Source organism: Pseudophryne corroboree, chromosome 7, assembly GCF_028390025.1.
Source record: "Pseudophryne corroboree isolate aPseCor3 chromosome 7, aPseCor3.hap2, whole genome shotgun sequence".
Classification (NCBI taxonomy): Eukaryota; Metazoa; Chordata; class Amphibia; order Anura; family Myobatrachidae; genus Pseudophryne; species Pseudophryne corroboree.
Window position 1 is genome coordinate 166,811,285 of NC_086450.1, and position 18,352 is coordinate 166,829,636.

An 18,352-nucleotide genomic window follows, 5' to 3' on the forward strand; every position below is an offset into this window, starting at 1 on the left:
GTGACTCTATATCTGTAAACAGAACCTCAGGTTTTTTACGATAGCCTTGGGTCGTTCTCCAGGGCCTCCTACTGGTTTGAGTAAATAACCAAGGGTACACTCGTAAATCTCGGTAGTCCTCCTTTACTTTCCTGTATTTGGACTTTTTGAAAGCTAATAGATCCCCCTTAAATGCTGCCACTGCTTCATCTAATTTAATTAACCAATCATAGGAAGTGTCAGCCTTCAAAATGTCCAAACCAGTTTGTTCACAAGATACAATCTCTTTCTTTACAGTCTCTATATCTAAATTAACCTGTTGAACCACTAATACCATCAAGTCAAAACTGCATTGATTTAGTATTTGGCACCACTGACGGCAAAATTCTTTATTACTGCGTCCCAACGTGGGTTGGTTTTTAATTCTAAATCCACGAGGGATTAAATTCTCTCTATGATATTGTGATATGGTCAAACCATGTAGTTCCAGTTCAACCAATCTTTTGCGCAGTCGCAGTAAATCTGCATTTATTTCCGTCGGTGTATCAATGTCAAAGGCTAATTGATCAGTGGAGGAAAATAAAATTTTTGAAACCTCTTTATCTAGAAAACGCTTGGTACCCGTAATATCCTTTGCGTCCAGATCCATCACCAAGACAGCACAACACACACCAAAGAATATAAATAAACCCAAAAGAAATTAAAGACAAAAAAAGAAAATTATTTTCAAAAAATATGATAATAATCTTAGTGGTGCAGCTCCAAGTCCAAAAGCATAACAGTCCGTTACTTTGGTTATATGAATTTCCACAAAAGGAGTCGCAACACACTTCCAAGTTATTTGCTAGGTGCCAGGTCAGATAAATCACATGATAATGTCCATTTGCAAGTGAACCTTTGCAGGAACCAAGCTAAGGATAAACCAGCACACTATTGGTTTGAATGAAAGATTTTTCTGTATTCAATAAAGTGCAATGTATTTGATGCAAACATGCAGCACAGGTGATTTTAGCAGCAACATATCTAATGCAGTGATATACTTATCATCCCAACAGCCGTTTCGTATGCCTTCATCAGGGGAAACATAAGTTTAACATGTTGATCAAAGCACTGCACGTCCTGCAGTGCAGCAAAGTAAAGTGCCAAGTGCCAGTGCCAAACCGCTATAGTAAAAACCCAGTCTATTTAAACCCGGTATGCAATTACCTGTTGATGAGCTGCTGCCGCCGGCCACACGTGGGGAACAATCTGACGTCAGCCGGATGCGCCGCATCATGTCGCGCTCCGGCGACCGTCAGAGGACTGGCGTGCCCACACTTCCCTGCATACAAGATGCCTGGCCGCATCACACCGCCACTCCCCCTGGGGAAACCAATCACACCAGGTCCTTCCCTAGATGGAACCGTCCCATCAGCGCGTCAAATGACGCGCGAGCGGCGGTATCCATACTAAGACTTGTTGTTGCCACGGGCAACCCGCGGCAACAAGCAGGTCCCACCAAGGTCAGCGGAAACACCCCATCAAAAGGCACAATATGTACAAAAAATAACAACACAAGTGAATAAAGACATCCCAATCTAGCATTTATATACCTCCAATACGGAGGCCACTATGATATTGAATTAATAATAAATTACCCATATCAGGGTTATATATAGATTCAGATCTCCACCTGTGGTGGAGTCACTAGGTAGGATGTCAAACAAAACACACTTAAAACAAATATATAAAAATTAAATAAATAATTGTACTGTCAGATGATGGATCCGGACTCAATACCAGAATCTTAGGTCCACGCGCACCCAACCCATACAAAATGATTCTAATCCCTAACAATATAAAACGGAAAAAAGAAAAAAAGGAAAAATTAGGTTACAAAAACGGAGTAAAGGAAAATTCTTCGTTAAGTCCTGCTGGAGTCAGTGTTCCCAAACGATGAATCCATCGGCACTCCTGTTGTAGCAACAACCTGTGTCTATCGCCACCCAATTTGAGTGGTGGCACATGATCTTATTTGACCTGGCACCTAGCAAATAACTTGGAAGTGTGTTGCGACTCCTTTTGTGGAAATTCATATAACCAAAGTAACGGACTGTTATGCTTTTGGACTTGGAGCTGCACCACTAAGATTATTATCATATTTTTTGAAAATAATTTTCTTTTTTTGTCTTTAATTTCTTTTGGGTTTATTTATATTCTTTGGTGTGTGTTGTGCTGTCTTGGTGATGGATCTGGACGCAAAGGATATTACGGGTACCAAGCGTTTTCTAGATAAAGAGGTTTCAAAAATTTTATTTTCCTCCACTGATCAATTAGCCTTTGACATTGATACACCGACGGAAATAAATGCAGATTTACTGCGACTGCGCAAAAGATTGGTTGAACTGGAACTACATGGTTTGACCATATCACAATATCATAGAGAGAATTTAATCCCTCGTGGATTTAGAATTAAAAACCAACCCACGTTGGGACGCAGTAATAAAGAATTTTGCCGTCAGTGGTGCCAAATACTAAATCAATGCAGTTTTGACTTGATGGTATTAGTGGTTCAACAGGTTAATTTAGATATAGAGACTGTAAAGAAATAGATTGTATCTTGTGAACAAACTGGTTTGGACATTTTGAAGGCTGACACTTCCTATGATTGGTTAATTAAATTAGATGAAGCAGTGGCAGCATTTAAGGGGGATCTATTAGCTTTCAAAAAGTCCAAATACAGGAAAGTAAAGGAGGACTACCGAGATTTACGAGTGTACCCTTGGTTATTTACTCAAACCAGTAGGAGGCCCTGGAGAACGACCCAAGGCTATCGTAAAAAACCTGAGGTTCTGTTTACAGATATAGAGTCACATACCTCTCAAAGTGACTCTGATCACTCAAGTAATCAGAGGGGTCCTTTTTTAGGGGAAAAGACCTTCACAAGGAGCAAAGCGAGAGGCAACAAAGACACAAGGGACCCTGCAGGAGAGGGGGGATCAGGCACAAAAGGTTCAGGAGGGAGAAACTACAAGGGGGGTCGGAAATAGCTGTTTTTAATCTATCTGAATATGCCCCTTCAGTGGTAGAAATGGCAGTACTCTCTAAGGGACTGACGTTTGTTCAGACACACAAGCAGAACAAATTTGACTGTGAAGTCGAATTATACAAATTTTTTCGACAGCTTAAGCTCAAAGACTTTTTTTCTAAAAAAAGTGATGTGTTTAGATCTCTCAATCCCTTTAAAGCTCCCAGTAAATTTGATCCACCATTAAATAATGCAGCCATTGAAATATTCATGCGTCTGGTCAAGAACGACGTTTTACCTAATGTACAGAACACTAGGATTAAAAATTACAATATGACCAAGGCTGAGAGGTCGGCCATTAAAACTTTACGTGATAACACAGATATCATCATACGCCCCGCCGATAAAGGTGGGGGTGTGGTGATACTTAATAGAGTTGATTACATCAATGAAATCAATAAACAACTAGCAGATGGCCAGTGTTATAAACAACTTCGTTTTGACCCTACAGACAATTTTAAAAGGGAGGCTGATTCAATTATTGAATTAGGTCTTTCCAATAGGTGGATAGATGAACAGACAGCTGGCTTCCTTATACAGGAATTTCCCCGTATACCTCTGATCTATATTCTGCCTAAGATCCACAAATGCATGAAAAAACCCCCAGGGAGACCTATAATCTCCTCGAGGGGTTCCTTGTGTCAAACATTATCACAGTTTGTAGATTTCTATCTGCAGCCTGTTGTACAAGCTACACCCTATTTTATTAGGGACACTACAGATTTTTTGAACAAACTGAATGCCATCGGTCCACTGCCGGACAATTGTATTCTGGTGACTCTTGACGTCACCAGCTTGTACACCAATATTAATCATGTTGAAGGCTTAGAGGCTACTAGAGATGCGGTTATCTCCAGTCCACAATATGAGGGTCCACCGTGTGAATTTTTGATTTTGCTGTTGGATTTCATTTTACACAAAAATTATTTTTTGTTTGAAAATTCATTTTATTTACAATTACAAGGGACAGCGATGGGGTCCAATGTGGCCCCATCGTATGCAAATTTATTTATGTTTCAGTATGAGAAAGCTCATATCATGTCAGATCCAACTTTTTCCAAATTTATAAAATTTTACGTTCGTTTTATTGATGACCTTTTCATGTTGTGGACTGGAGATGAATTGAAGCTTCTTGAATTTGTCAATAAACTAAATATGCTACCGGGATCAATTAGGTTCACGTGCACCCATAATCTGACTAGCATAAACTTTTTAGACGTTACGGTAAGGATAAAGGAAGGGCTCTTCTGCACAGACATCTTTACGAAACCTACTGATAAAAATACTTTACTATTGGCTTCAAGCTTCCACCCGCAACCCCTGAAGAGGGGCTTACCGTTCTCACAATTAATACGAGTAGTCAGAATAACATCTGACAGAGAGACATTAACACAAGCTCTACGTGAGATGGGCAACAAATTTATGGAAAGGGGGTATGACCCGAAAGAAGTACAGGAGTCTATATCCCGATGTCTGAAACTCGATCGCAAACAGTTGATGGAGCCTAAGAAACGTCCGGATGATTTAGGACGTATGATTTTCTCAAGCACTTATTCTGTGTCTTCCAACTGCATGAGACAAGCTATCCTAAAATACTGGCACATTCTACAGTCCGACCCAATTATGGGGAAACATTGTGAAAATCTGCCCTTGTTTTGTTACAAGCGGAGCTCCAATTTAAAGGATCAGATAACGTTCTCTGATATTGTGCCTCTAGCCCAAGAAAAGAAAGTGTGGCTACAACTCAAAAAAGGAGCGTTTAAGTGTGGGACATGTGTCAATTGCAAACATATGCGCACAGGTAGCAGCTTTACTCATCCGAACATCAATGGCGAAATATATTATCTACGTCATCGTATGACATGTGAAACACGATATGTCGTCTATTTGATTATATGTCCTTGCAACAAGGTGTATGTTGGCAAAACGATGAGAATGCTGAAAGAACGTATTGCTTTACATCGTTCATCCATCAAAAAAGCATTTATGAAAATGGATGGCACTACACCACCGGTTGCCAGACACTTTGTTTTGAGTGGACATAATATGAAAGATTTACTATTTATGCCCATTGATCATGTGCCACCACTCAAATTGGGTGGCGATAGACACAGGTTGTTGCTACAACAGGAGTGCCGATGGATTCATCGTTTGGGAACACTGACTCCAGCAGGACTTAACGAAGAATTTTCCTTTACTCCGTTTTTGTAACCTAATTTTTCCTTTTTTTCTTTTTTCCGTTTTATATTGTTAGGGATTAGAATCATTTTGTATGGGTTGGGTGCGCGTGGACCTAAGATTCTGGTATTGAGTCCGGATCCATCATCTGACAGTACAATTATTTATTTAATTTTTATATATTTGTTTTAAGTGTGTTTTGTTTGACATCCTACCTAGTGACTCCACCACAGGTGGAGATCTGAATCTATATATAACCCTGATATGGGTAATTTATTATTAATTCAATATCATAGTGGCCTCCGTATTGGAGGTATATAAATGCTAGATTGGGATGTCTTTATTCACTTGTGTTGTTATTTTTTGTACATATTGTGCCTTTTGATGGGGTGTTTCCGCTGACCTTGGTGGGACCTGCTTGTTGCCGCGGGTTGCCCGTGGCAACAACAAGTCTTAGTATGGATACCGCCGCTCGCGCGTCATTTGACGCGCTGATGGGACGGTTCCATCTAGGGAAGGACCTGGTGTGATTGGTTTCCCCAGGGGGAGTGGCGGTGTGATGCGGCCAGGCATCTTGTATGCAGGGAAGTGTGGGCACGCCAGTCCTCTGACGGTCGCCGGAGCGCGACATGATGCGGCGCATCCGGCTGACGTCAGATTGTTCCCCACGTGTGGCCGGCGGCAGCAGCTCATCAACAGGTAATTGCATACCGGGTTTAAATAGACTGGGTTTTTACTATAGCGGTTTGGCACTGGCACTTGGCACTTTACTTTGCTGCACTGCAGGACGTGCAGTGCTTTGATCAACATGTTAAACTTATGTTTCCCCTGATGAAGGCATACGAAACGGCTGTTGGGATGATAAGTATATCACTGCATTAGATATGTTGCTGCTAAAATCACCTGTGCTGCATGTTTGCATCAAATACATTGCACTTTATTGAATACAGAAAAATCTTTCATTCAAACCAATAGTGTGCTGGTTTATCCTTAGCTTGGTTCCTGCAAAGGTTCACTTGCAAATGGACATTATATATATATATATATATATATATATTCCAAAAGCGGCACTCTGAATATGAAGTATGGACCACCATTCTTACATCAATATTTCAGAACTATTTATTCAGTTCTTATATCAGGATACATATCCTGACGAAAGAACTGAATAAATAATTCAGAAATGGTAATGTAACAAAAGTAGTTCCATACTTCATACTTTAACACAGACGATATAGAAAATAAATATATACAGTATATATATATATATATATATATATATATATATATATATATTTAAAAAAAAATAATTATATATATATATATATAAATAAATATATATATATATATATTATCACACACACACATTTACATATACAGTCCCCGGAGATTATGGACCTTGTTCGGCAGGGAGCTCCGTTTTTCTGTGCCCAGATCACCCAGCAGCGTGAGCGAGTGTCAGCGTCTGGGAGACGGGAGTGCGGCCAGGAACTCACAGCTGCGGCGGAAGTGCGGGCGGGGACATAGAGTGGCAGCGGCGGAGAAGCTACTTGTGTGCTGTAACCTAACGTGACTGTGCAGGGGAGCAGCAGCCGGCAGGCCCCACGCGTCTAGGAGCGAGCTGCTGTACAGCAATGACAAGCAGCTCAGCTGCTCGGGCCGCTTGTCATTGCGCATTGGAGGGGGGCAGCGGGCCAGACAGGATCGGATCGCGGGCCGCATCCGGCCCGCGGGCCGCCTGTTGCCCACCCCTACTCTAGTGGATAGTGCTACTGTATGTGGTAGCTGAGCTAATAGTGGTAGGTACTGTATGTGAAAGCTGAAGTAATAGAGCTACTGTATGTGGATGCTGAGCTAATAGTGCTACAGTATGTGGATGCTGAAGTAATAGAGCTACTGTATGTGGATGCTGAGCTAATATTGGTACTGTATGTGAAAGCTGAAGTAATAGTGCTACTGTATGTGGATCCTGAGCTAATAGTGCTACAGTATGTGGATGCTGAAGTAATAGAGCTACTGTATGTGGATGCTGAAGTAATAGTGCTACTGTATGTGAATGCTGAAGTAATAGAGCTACTCTATGTGGAAGCTGAGCAAATAATACTACTGTATGCGGAAGCCGAAGTAATAGTGCTACTGTATATATTATATTAAAAATATTAAATTGCACATATAGTGACACGTGGGGAGGGAGGGGGACTAAACTGGGGGCCCATTGACACTTTAGGTGAGTGTGAATCTATTACCACCTGGGGGGGTTGATAGTGCAGGGATCTTATGCCTCTGGTCAGGGGTGTAGCCAGAACTTTGTGGGCCCCGTAGCAACATTTTGAAGGGGCCCCCGTCCCAATGCTTCTAGAGAGACACTTCTCTGCAGCAGTGTTATGCTGCTTTCACATCGCAAAACCTGCTTTTGAAATGGTATTTGAAACGGTTCTTAAAACGGGTCTGAGCAGTTAAACCCCTTTCACATCTCATGTTGTAACCAGTAAATTACCATTTCATTCCCGTTTTGGTACCTTTCACACTGAACCCGTTTCACCCATAGAAAACAGTGGTTGTCATTATAAATGGACTTTTCTGGCCCACACATTATTATTAATCACTAATTAATTCATTATTAATAATTTGGATAGTCGTACGATGGAACCCAGCAGCTTGAAGCATATCTATTTTTATTAGATGGGATTAGGTACTTGGTTTGTCTTTTTTGGAGGCACAAGTATTATTTATATATTTTTTTAAATTATTATTATTTTTTTTAGATGGAATGGTTAAATACAGGAAAAAAATGGCGTGGGGTCCCCCCTCCAAAGCATAACCAGCCTCGGGCTCTTCGAGCTGGTCCTGGTTCTAAAAATGCGGGGGGAAAATTGACAGGGGATCCCCCGTATTTTTAAAACCAGCACCGGGCTCTGCGCCTGGTGCTGGTGCAAAAAATACGGGGGACAAATGGAGTAGGGGTCCCCCGTATTTTTCACACCAGCATCGGGCTCCACTAGCTGGACAGATAATGCCACAGCCGGGGGTCACTTTTATGCCGTGCCCTGCGACCGTGGCATTAAATATCCAACTAGTCACCCCTGGCCGGGGTACCCTGGGGGAGTGGGGACCCCTTCAATCAAGGGGTCCCCCCCCCCCAGCCACCCAAGGGCCAGGGGTGAAGCCCGAGGCTGTCCCCCCCCATCCAATGGGCTGCGGATGGGGGGGCTGATAGCCTTTGTTGTAAATGAAAAGATATTGGTTTTTCCAGTAGTACTACAAGTCCCAGCAAGCCTCCCCCGCAAGCTGGTACTTGGAGAACCACAAGTACCAGCATGCGGGAGAAAAACGGGCCCGCTGGTACCTGTAGTTCTACTGGAAAAAAAATACCCAAATAAAAACAGTACACACACACCTTGATAGTAAAACTTTATTTCATACGTCGACACACACATACTTACCTATGTTCACACGCCGACATCGGTCCTCTTCTCCATGTAGAATCCAGGGGTACCTGAAAATAAAAGATCAATATACTCACCTCAACCAGGCTCCAGAGATAAATCCACGTACTTGGAGAAAAAAACAAACCGGACAACCGACCACACGGACTGAAAGGGGTCCCATGCTGACACATCAGACCCCTTTCCACGAATGAGACCTGTCAGTGACAGCTGTCACAGAAAGGTCTCTTAAGCCAATCAGGAAGCGCTACTTCCGTGGCGCTCACCTGATTGGCTGTGCGCTGTCTGTGCTGTGACAGCGCATCGCACAGCTTCGTCCATTATATTCAATGGTGGGAACTTAGCGGCTAGCGGTGAGGTCACCCGCCGGTCAGCGGCTGGCCGCGGGTGACCCCACCGCTAGCCGCAAAGTTCCCACCATTGAAAGTAATGGAGCGGCTTTGCGATGCGCTGTCTGACAGCTCAGACAGTGCACAGCCAATCAGGTGAGCGCCACGGAAGTAGCGCTTCCTGATTGGCTGAAGGGACTTCAGTGACAGGAGTCACGTGATGTCCCGGCATTCGGGGAGAGGGGTCTCATGTGTCAGCATGGGACCCCTTTCGGTCCGCAGGTCCGGGTGTTCGTTTTCTTTTTTTGCCAAGTCCGTGGATTTATCTCTGGACCATGGCTGAGGTGAGTATATTGAACTTTTATTTTCAGGTACCCCTGGATTCTACATGGAGAAGAGGACCGATGTCGGCGTGTGAACATAGGTAAGTATGTGTGTGTCGGCAGTGTGTAATAAAGTTTTACTGTCGACGGTGTCTGTGTCCTGTTTTTATTTGGGTATTTTTTTTCCATTAGAACTACAGGTACCAGCGGGCCCGTTTTTCTCCCGCATGCTGGTACTTGTGGTTCTCCAAGTACCAGCTTGCGGGGGAGGCTTGCTGGGACTTCTAGTACTACTGAAAAAAACAATATCTTTTCATTTACAACAAAGGCTATTAGCCCCCCCATCCGCAGCCCATTGGATGGGGGGGGACAGCCTCGGGCTTCACCCCTGGCCCTTGGGTGGCTGGGGGGGGGGACCCCTTGATTGAAGGGGTCCCCACTCCCCCAGGGTACCTCGGCCAGGGGTGACTAGTTGGATATTTAATGCCACGGCCGCAGGGCACGGCATAAAAGTGACCCCCGGCTGTGGCATTATCTGTCCAGCTAGTGGAGCCTGATGCTGGTGTGAAAAATACGGGGGACCCCTACTCGTTTTGTCCCCCGTATTTTTTGCACCAGCACCAGGCGCAGAGCCTGGTGCTGGTTTTAAAAATACGGGGGATCCCCTGTCAATTTTTTCCCCGCATTTTTAGAACCAGGACCAGCTCGAAGAGCCCGAGGCTGGTTATGCTTTGGAGGGGGGACCCCACGCCATTTTTTCCCGTGTTTTTCACATTTAAACGTGTATAAAGCCACTCTCTCATGTGTCTCCTATGTTTTCCAAGCTGTTTCCTGGTTGTGGCTGGTGACATCACACATGGAGACAGCCTATCATCTTCTGGGGCTTGCAAATACCGTTTCAGACCCTTTCACACTGCACAGTGAAATGGGACTGAAACGGGTAGGACCCTGCTTTTTTACCGTTTCAAAATACCGGTATTTTGAAAACGGTAAATTGAAGGGGACCCTTTCACATCGCAGCTTGACCCGTTTAGGAAGCCAGTTAAAACGGCAAAATACCGGGTATAAGCTGCGGTGTGAAAGGGGTATAATAATAATTAATTTATGCCCTATAATAGTGCCCTAGTTTCTTTTATGAATCGTAGTAGTGTTTAAGTTCACCCTATGCACATTTCAGAGCTGCTAGTACACCTTATGCTGCACAGTACCCCCAATTCACATTATGATATATAGTGCTCCCTGTTTATATTGTGCCTCATATAGTGCTCATATAGTGCTCTGTTTATATTGTACCTCATACAGTGCTCCTTGTTTATATTGAGTGGGTTCGGATGTAACGCCAGTATTAACGCCAGTTCGGTTTATCCAGATTTTTTCTATTGGCTATCCAAAACATGTGACATCCGTGAGCCAATAAGATGCCGTTTTGAGAACCAAGTGAAACCAAACCCGCACATCTCTACTCATTACAGTACCCTGATTCATATTATATAACATTAAAATGCCCTCCAGTTAATTTTATACCACACTACAATGAGCAGGTCCAGGGGCATAACTAGGTATATTGCAGGCCCCAAGAAAAAAGTTTGATAGGACCCCTACGTACAGCCCAATGGCGAAAAATGTATATAACACACATGTAACTTTGACAGAGAAGGTGGGCCCCTCTTAGCTCTGGGCCCCATAGCAGCTGCACTGCCTGAACCTCTGGTAGCTATGCCCTTGCCTCTGGCTATTTCTGATGGGGGTTGGGAAATAAAATTACAGTGGCAGCCTATGGACACTAGGGAAAAGGGTGGGGTGCAAAACACCACCAAAATATTATGTATGTATATATATATATATATATATATATATATATATCAACTGAAGTTCAGAATAATCCACATTCAGAACAGGCAAGGCACTCCAGGGTTTTTACAATGAGATAATTTTTATGTAAGCATGAAACTCAGTACATCACCGTAAGCACTTCATCATCAGAACAATGCTGCATTTCGGGCCCCGCAGGGTCCCTTCCTCAGGTAGGTGAAAGTGCTGTAAGAAAAGACAAACATGTACAAACGACACAAAGCACTTACCTAAATAGACTCACCCCGCTTGCATGTGCGGCTTCAGGACGGCGTGGTACTTCCGGTGGGCGACGGGCGCAGTCCCGGTGACATCATCCCCATGCGCGGTAACTATGGCAACCCGTATGCACCGCATACTACACAGCCGTTTGGAACGCATCATCCTTGCACTGGGAGGCTATTTGGAAAGAACAAACAAATCAAAGACAACATCACTTATAAAAAAGTACAAAGTAGTAACATATAATAAATATATACACAACATGAATATGAAGTCATATGATCAAGGGCGATAAATCAACCGTGTATAGACATGCATATATAGCAAAAAATAATCAATATTAAGGGGGAACTAAATGAAGAGACAGGCAAAAAGAGACTGTATAATGTATAATGCAGAAACTAAAAATAACTAAGAGACTCCAAATTAACCACAGACGCAGTAAACCAGTACTAAATGGACTAATCTAAAGAAATGACACAGTCAAATAGTGCGAAGGGCATTCCAATTAATCTTTTCATTTAAGCCAGATGGTTGTAGAGCATTAAGTTTCAGAATCCATCTTGCTTCTAATCTGTGTAGAGCCAGTATTCTATCACCACCCCTATGTAAGGGGGGAACATGATCAATAAGTTGATATTTTAAATCAGATAAAACATGGGCTTTAGCACAGAAATGCCTAGAGACCGGCTGATCATTAGACTTGCCGGCTAGTGCTTGATTAATATTAGAACGATGTAATGCCATTCTATCTCTCAAGGTGCGACTAGAAAGACCTACGTAAATTAATAAACAGGGGCAAATGATACAATAAATAATAAAACGAGTGGTACATGTCATGACGTGTTGTAATTTAAATTTCTGTTTAGTTAAGGGGTGGACAAACTCAGATCCCGGTATCAAAGCTGTACAAGTAGTACAGGATAGGCAACGATAGCTGCCAGGTTTTTTACTGGTGCCGAAGATGCCCAATTTGGGTGAATAGTCAGTGATATCAGTCTTAACTAGAAGATCCCGTAAGTTCCGTCCTCGTCTATAACTGGTCATGACTTGTGTGTCATGAAAACAGGCTAGTGATTTGTCCGTCTTGACAATAGGCCAGAGAGCTCTGGTGGCCCGAGGAATAATGGGACTAGCCGTTGAATATTTAGTCGACCAGATAAATTTATGCTGAGCCGGATTTGCCTGAGATCGTGAATGAAATAGGGTCTCTCTATCCATGTCCATAATATTTGATTTGGTCTCATTTAGATCTCTCATATTATAGCCCCTCTTTGCAAATTTCTCCACTACTATTTGTAGTGCGTCATCCAAAAGTGCATGATCACTCGTAATTCTTGCCACCCGAAGCATCTGTGAGCGAGGCAGCCCTCTTTTCAATGCAGGTGGATGGTGACTGCTCGCATCTAATAACGAATTTCTATCAGTCGACTTGTAGAAGACCGTGGTGGTCAATTTACCTTCTTTCAAATGGACTGTGACATCCAGATAGTCTATTTGACTGGTACTATAAAGGTATGTGAACTTAATTGGGCCTGGTTGAGCATTGATGCTATTCATCATGATTTCGAATGACGTACCGGTCCCATTCCATAGAATGAATAAATCATCTATGTATCTGATGAACCATAGAATTTTCTGTGAAAAGGTAGGATTGTCAAAAAATAAAGATTGTTCTTGTTGGAACATAAAAACGTTGGCATACGCCGGGGCCACGCTACTCCCCATGGCACAGCCTGCCAACTGAAGATAGAAACTACCATTAAACAAAAAATAGTTCTTAGTGAGAATCAACCTAAGTAGCTGTAAAAATAATGGTTTGTCGAAATTGAAGTCTTCCTCCAAGTTGTAAATAAACGACTCCATGGCCTCAATGCCAGCTTCATGAGGAATCGACGTGTATAAGGAGGAGACATCCATGGTACATAGTACTGTATCAGGAGGTAAATCTTCCAAAACCATAATTTTTCTCAAAAAGGTGGAGGTATCTTTCAGATATGTCGCACGTTTGGTGATGTGTGGTTGTAATATAGAATCCAAAAGTTCAGCCACTGGTTGGTATAAGGATCCCCTCGCCGAAACGATGGGACGACCTGGAGGGTTATCTAGGCTTTTGTGAACTTTAGGTAGTGTATACAGGCAAGGTATAATAGGATGTTTAGGAATCAGCGCCTCTTTCAGTTTCAAATCGAGTTGTTTATTCAACACCGCCTGATCCAGTACCTGTAATAGTTCCTTCTGGAAACTCTCCGTAGGGTCGCGATCTAATTTGGTGTAAGTGAGAGTGCAGGACAGCTGTCGCAGCACTTCTTTAACATATTGTGATCGATCCTGTACAACCACACTCCCACCCTTGTCTGCTGGTCGTATTACGATTGAAGTGTCCTCGCTTAGTTTATTAAGGGCCATTCTTTCTTGAAATGTCAAGTTGTGATGTACTTGGCCTGGTGTGGCTAAGTAGCGGTTCACTGAATCGTTTATCAGACGACTATATGTCTTGAGCGACGGATTGGATGATACAGGATCAAATGTGGAAGTAGTATATTTCTGTATGATGTGATGTCTTAGTTCATGATCCTCATCCGTTGGCTTATTCTGAAAGAACTCTTTTAATCTCATCTTGCGGCTCATCTGATGTAGGTCGGTTTGCCATTCAAAAGGGTCATGGAAGTTGGTAGGAACAAAGGAAAGACCTTTGTTGAGTACAGACATCTCGGTAGTGGTTAAAGGACGTGATGATAGGTTGAAGATCAAGTTGTCTTCTTTGCTTTGTTTGCTTTTGTTGATCCTTTGGTTTTGTCGGCTCCTCCTTGTAGGCTTGGGCCAGGATCTGCTCTGGCCCTGGTGGTAGCCCCTAAAGGGGGACGCTGTGCCGACACTGAATCATCTGAATCTACCATGGCAAAATCACTGTCACTATTTGAAAGTTGAGATCCTTTGTCCGATCGACCCCTGCGTGATCTCTGCGATGGTCTCCCATATGCTCTATTCTGAAACTTCATTGTGTCTGTACCCGTTAGCCAGCGATACACTTGATGGTCTTCATAGTCATTGCGGACTGTTTGTAGCTTAGATTTTTTAAATTTCAACAGGTCACGTTTATGATTCTCCACCTGTTGAGTTAATTTAGCCCATGTCGCGGCATATCCAGGGTCAGACAATGTTTCCATTTGGGATGTATTCAATGCATCGATCTTAGCTCTAGTGGTTGAAAGCTCCCGACCTGACTCCTCTATAACGAGGAGCATATATAAAACATTTTAAATACTTTTTAACCTCTGTTAAGTAAGAAAAAAATCTAATTGTAAAGCATAACGGAATATGCTGCGCTATATAAGAAACTGTTCTTAATAATAATAGTAGTAAATTACAATTTCTGAACGATTTTGGTTAAAAGAATCGGTCAGTTAAGTGTTTAAGGACCCTATTTAGCACGGATCACAAAACTTTCTAAAAAAACAGTGCTGCTATCATATAGTTGTTGCCCAGAAATAGAGGTAAAACGCCCAGTGCAGAAATTGTGATCGCATCACAATGCGCAATGTGATAGCATAACCATACTCAAATACTGTAACATCGAAGATTTTTTCCATCTTGTGGATGACTTTGCCTGGCGAAGATGTAAAAATCAAGAGGCTGGAAGTGGTCATCGCTGACGTCAGAGACCCACCCCAAAAAATGCCTTGCCATGCCTGTGTTTTTACAAACACACCCACAAAACGCCATGTTCTCTCCCCTAAACACTGGCTTCCTGACAATCAAAATGCGATTGCATTTAAGCACAGTGCGTTTGCAGAAATAATCACAAATCGTGGGTGTGCATGCGCAGTGTGAAAGCTGTGCATGTACAGTCGTTCGCTAATCGGGCAGATTGGGTTTTCTCAATTTTGCCTTCTGTGCTAAATAGGGTCCTAAATCTTCATGAATAGGGTGTTAATAAACACCACTATGCATGCGGTCAGTAATGGGATGCACCACATTTTGATGCATCCCTTCCTCAGTGATATAACTAGCTTCTAAAAAAAATTCTAAGCAGCCTTCTCATTAATATTTTACAATAATGCAGCCTAAAAATTCATTGGAAACGAGAAGCATCTCAGAGGTATAAGGCACAAAATGCCTCATTAACTAAGTGATGACATTAGGTCTTAATAAATTGGCAGGCAGCACTCCCACGGATATTTGCTCATAGATGGTGAGTTTATTTTTAATGATTACCTTCTAATATAACATAAACTGAAAGACATTTATTTCCTGTTGCACCAGTCATTTATTACTTTGATGTTTCTTTATATTGCATTTTATGTGAGTTAAAGTTTAATAACACGAATGAAAAGATGTTTACTGCATGTTTATTTCATTTACATAGTAACATAGTAAATGAGGTTGAATAGAGGCAAAATGCCCATCGTGTTCAACCTGTATTCTATATTAAGTTGAGTTGATTATAATGTACCTGCTGAAGTAATGTTTTATGACTAGTTAACAACTATAAATCATGTTCCACCCGGATTATCAACATCAATATTTTAAATGTTATAACCTTGGATATCATTTTCAATCAGAAATTTATCCAATCCGTTTTTAAATGCATTTACAGAGTCCGCCATTACCACCTTCCCTGGCAGGGAATTCCAAATCCTTATTACCCTAACAGTGAAGAACCCTTTCCTACGTTGCGTATGGAATTTTCTCTCATCTAGCCTCAGCGAGTGCCCAGGTGTGCTAAACAGAGTTCTTTTAATAAATAATTCCTCTGATAACTCTTTGTAATGTCCCTTTACATTATTCGTAGATATTAATAATGTCTCCTCTTAGACGGCTCTATTCCATTGTATACATATTCAACCTAGTAAGCCTTTCCTCGTAATCCAGTCCCTTTAGACCTTTAATCAATTTAGTAGCTCGCCTTTGAACCCTTTTAAGTTCACCGATATCTTTTTTATACAGTGGTGCCTAAAATTGAACACAATATTCCAGGTGCGGACGTACCAATGATTTATACAGCTACATGATTACACTATCATCCCTTGTCTCAATTTCCCGATTTATGCACACTAGCACCTTACTTGCCTTCTTTACTGCGCTTTGACATTGTATACGGTTATTAAGCCTATTATCAATGAGTACCCCCAAATCTTTTTCCAATACTGTTACCCCTAGACTTTCCCCATTTAATATGTAGGATGCAAGTTTGTTTTTAGTCCTGAAATGCATAACCTTGCATTTTTCTATATTGAACCTCATTCTCCATTTAGAAGCCCAGATTTCAAATTTAGATAAGTCATTCTGTAGAGACTGCACATCTATTTCCGAATTAATTACCCTACACAGTTTAGTATCATATGCAAAGATTGACACTGTGCTTTCCATGCCTATTTCTAGGTCATTGATAAATATGTTGAACAGTAGTGGCCTGAGTGCGAACCCTTGTGGTATTCCGCTGACTACTGGTGTCCAGCTTGAGGACTTCCCTTTGACCACTACTCGCTGTACCCTGTTATCCAGCCAGTTACTTTATACATGTACAAACAGTTTTTCCTAGGCCGAGCTCCTTTAATTTGATGATCAGTCTCCTGTTAGGCACTGTATCGAAGGCTTTTGCAAAATCTAAGTAGACCACATCCACTGCTTTTCCCTAGTCAAGATTGTCGCTCACTTCCTCATAGAAGCTAAATAAGTTAGTTTGACATGATCTGTCCCTCACAAACCCATGCTGTTTCTTGCTAATAATCTTAGTGGTCTGCAGATACTCTTGTATATCCTTAGAGTTCCTTCCAATATTTTCCTCACTATAGATGTCAAACTAACTGGTCTGTAGTTACCAGGTTGATTTTTGGATCACTTCTTAACTAATGGCACTACCTCAGCTATATGCCAATCCTTCGGTACCATGCCTGATCAAATTAAACTATTGAAAATCAAGTATAGGGTTCTTGCTAGTTGTGACCTAAGCTCCATAAGAACCCTCAGGTGAAGTCCATCAGGGCCAGGTGATTTATTAATCTTAATTTTGCTTAGGCTCTCCTGGTCTACTTCTTCACTTAAACAAGTATCTAACAACAAATCATTACTATCACTATCGTTATGCACTACTCCCACCGTCAGTTCTTCTCTGGTGAACACTGCTGAAAAAAATGTGTTCAGTATTTCTGCTTTTATTTCGTCATCATTTATCAATACTCCAAATTCATCATTTATTTGACCTATGTTCTCTTTTTTTAACCTTTTACTGTTTATGTATTTAAAAAACTTTTTAGGATTGGTTTTACTCTCTATAGCGATTTGCTTTTCGTTTTCAATTTTAGCTGCTCTTATTGCTTTTTTGCTTCTTTTATTGCATTCCTTGTAGTACTGGAATGGCTCCTCCTTTCCATTAGATTTAAATGCTATGAAAGCACGCTTCTTTTTATCCATTTCTGCCTTGACCTTCTTGTTAAGACACATCGGTTTGAGTTTGGTACTCCTGCGTATACTGCCCATGGGAATAAATTTGTGAATATTGCTGTCTAGCAACCCTTTTAAAGCATCCCACATTTCCGAAGTGTTCTTGCTATGAAACAAAACTTCCCACTCAATGTGGTTTAGTGCACATCTCAGCATACTGAAATTAGCCTTCCTAAAGTTAAATGTTTTGAACCCTTATAGCTATGTTTCCTGAAACTGATGTTGAATGTGATCATATAGTGATCACTGTTACCCAAAGTCTCCCCAACTTTAGTGTTTGATATAATGTCCACATTATTAGTAATTACTAGATCCAGAGTAGTTTTACCCCTAATTGGCTCCTCGACTGATTGAGACAAGTAGTGGTCCTTTAGCATATTTAAGAACCTGTTGCCCCTAGCTTTAACACATGAATCGTTACTCCAATTTATATCAGGATAATTAAAATCCCCAATCACTAGGATGTCCCCCATTCCCGCAGCCCTTTCGATTTGCTGCAAGAGTTGTACT

The 18,352-nt window shown here is 41.8% G+C and overlaps 1 protein-coding gene across 1 annotated transcript in view; it reads left to right on the forward strand.

The window, feature by feature from the left end:
- Positions 1-18,352, forward strand: part of LYPD6B (LY6/PLAUR domain containing 6B) — a 173,055-nt gene that overhangs the window by 79,617 nt on the left and 75,086 nt on the right. The gene's annotated exons all lie outside the window — the stretch shown is intronic.